The sequence below is a fragment of the Triticum aestivum genome, chromosome 3D (genome assembly GCF_018294505.1).
Source record: "Triticum aestivum cultivar Chinese Spring chromosome 3D, IWGSC CS RefSeq v2.1, whole genome shotgun sequence".
NCBI lineage: Eukaryota > Viridiplantae > Streptophyta > Magnoliopsida > Poales > Poaceae > Triticum > Triticum aestivum.
In genome coordinates, this window is record NC_057802.1 from 136132543 (window position 1) to 136134691 (window position 2149).

Genomic DNA, 2149 nt, shown 5'->3' on the forward strand with positions numbered 1-2149 from the left:
ATTGTGCCAACCTTGACCGTTGGATTGACATTCAACGTCTGTCGCGTTTCTTCAGTCTCTTCTTCCTCGAGCCACCAAAGCCAAACCAGCGCCGGCGGGACCGCCTGCTCCCGCCTCCTACGGCTGGCTGTGATCTTCCCCGGCTCCTATTCGTTCCCGTCCGAGGCCTCACCATCGTCATCCGCCTTGGTTCGCTCGCCGCGGCGCCACCCTCCGGTGTTGTCAACATGGTCAACAACCGAGAGGAATAAGGAGATGACTGTACATGGTGAGGATGACAGTAGGGACCCAGCAGCGCACGCAGTAATTTTGTTTTTTCGAGACGGAGAAGGGTATCAACTGGGTTGTGCGGGACCCATGGCCCGTCTAGCCCAGGCTTTTATTTCATATGTTTAGCACATGACCAGCCCAGTTTGTTTTTTTCCTTTCTGAAAATGGCTAGCCAGCTATTTTGTTTTTTGCAGAATAACCAACGTAGGCCTACTTGCTTTTCTACGCCCTGCTGGGCCGGAAATCTTTCAAGACGAGGAGGGATGCATTTTGCCCAGAAAATGGGCTATAAGTAATAAGAAATGGGCTATAAGTAATAATAAGTGGGCAGTAAAATGAAAAAATACAGCAAACAGGCAATTAGTTCCAAAATACTGTTTTCTTTCGGATTTTGATATTTTAAATTTCATTGTTTTTGTGCGGGTAAAATTTCATTGAATTTAAATTAGGTATATTTAGATTTAAAATTAATTTGAATCTGGCTAGAAATTTCGGGCTGTATGCTGTTTGGGACAGATTTGGAGGTTGACTTGTGGGTCTACTAGGTTGACGTGTACTTTGGCTTTGTCAACTTAGTCCACAAACGATTCTAGCAGCGGTGACCGTTGGATGTTAATCCAACGGCCGTGCTGCTTCTTCAATATCTGATCTTCTTGCTCCAGCCGCCCAAACCAACTCCGGTGGGACTGCCTGCTCCCGCCTCCCGTGGCCGGCTGTGCTGCCGCACAGGCTGCACCGCCCCACCCTACTTCATTGCTGGCCAGGCCATTCCTCTACTCACCCACACCTCCTGTTATTTTCCGGCACGGCAACCGGACCAGTAAACCCTCGTACTCTCCACCGCATGGGCAACCATTGCCGAGTCTTCCCTGGCTCCGTGTCGTTCCCTTCCTAGGCCTCGCCGTCGTCCACCGCCATGGTGCTCTCGGCGCGGCCTGGTCAACGTGGTCAACGAACGACATCCATCGGCCGTGGACTGTACACGCAAAATAATGATTCCTCCACCTGACAGCTGGGACCCACCGGAAGGGCCTCTGTATTTCGCAAAAAAAACGTTCCCCCCGCTGACATGTCGGACCCACCAGCTATATCTTCGCACGCAAGGAAGTGCCTCCTTATTACTCACAAAAAAATGAATAGCCCCCTGCTAGCTGGGACCCACCATAGTGGGAGGATGACTTGTGGGCCAACTAAGTTGACGGGGACGGAGGGCTTTGTCAACTTAGTCAATATGAACGATTCTAGCTCCAGTGACCGTACGATGTCCATCCAACGGCCGTAGTGCTTCTTCAACCTCTGGTCTTCTTGCTCCAGCCGCCCAAAGCAGCGCCGGTCGTGCCGCATGCTCCTGCCTCCCATGGCCGGCTGTGCTGCCGCAGAGGCCTCACCGCCCCCTACTATTCCCACCGCTGGCCAGGGCCTGTGGTGACGGCAGCCTCACACTGCAGCCGAACCAGTGAACCCTCGTACTCCTCTCCGCGCGGGCTTCCACTGCTGCGTCTTCCCCGGCTCTGTGTCGTCCCCTTCCTAGGCCTCGCCGTCGTCCACCGCCGTGGTGCTCTCGGCGCGGCCTGGTCAACATGGTCAAGGAACGACTTCCATCGGACATGGACTGTACGTGGAGAGGCTGACAGCTGGGTCCACGGCCGCAGCAAGGAAGTGCCTCCTTATTACGCGGAAAATAATTATTCCTCCACCTGACAGCTGGGACCCACCGGACGGGCCACTCTATTTCGCGGAAAAAACGTTTCCCCCTGACTGCTGGGACCCACCAGCTTCATCTTCGCACGCAAGGAAGTGCATCCGGGCCAAAAAAATGATTCGCCCCCCTGACTGCTGGGACCCACCAGCTACACCTTCGCACGCAAGGAAGTGCGTC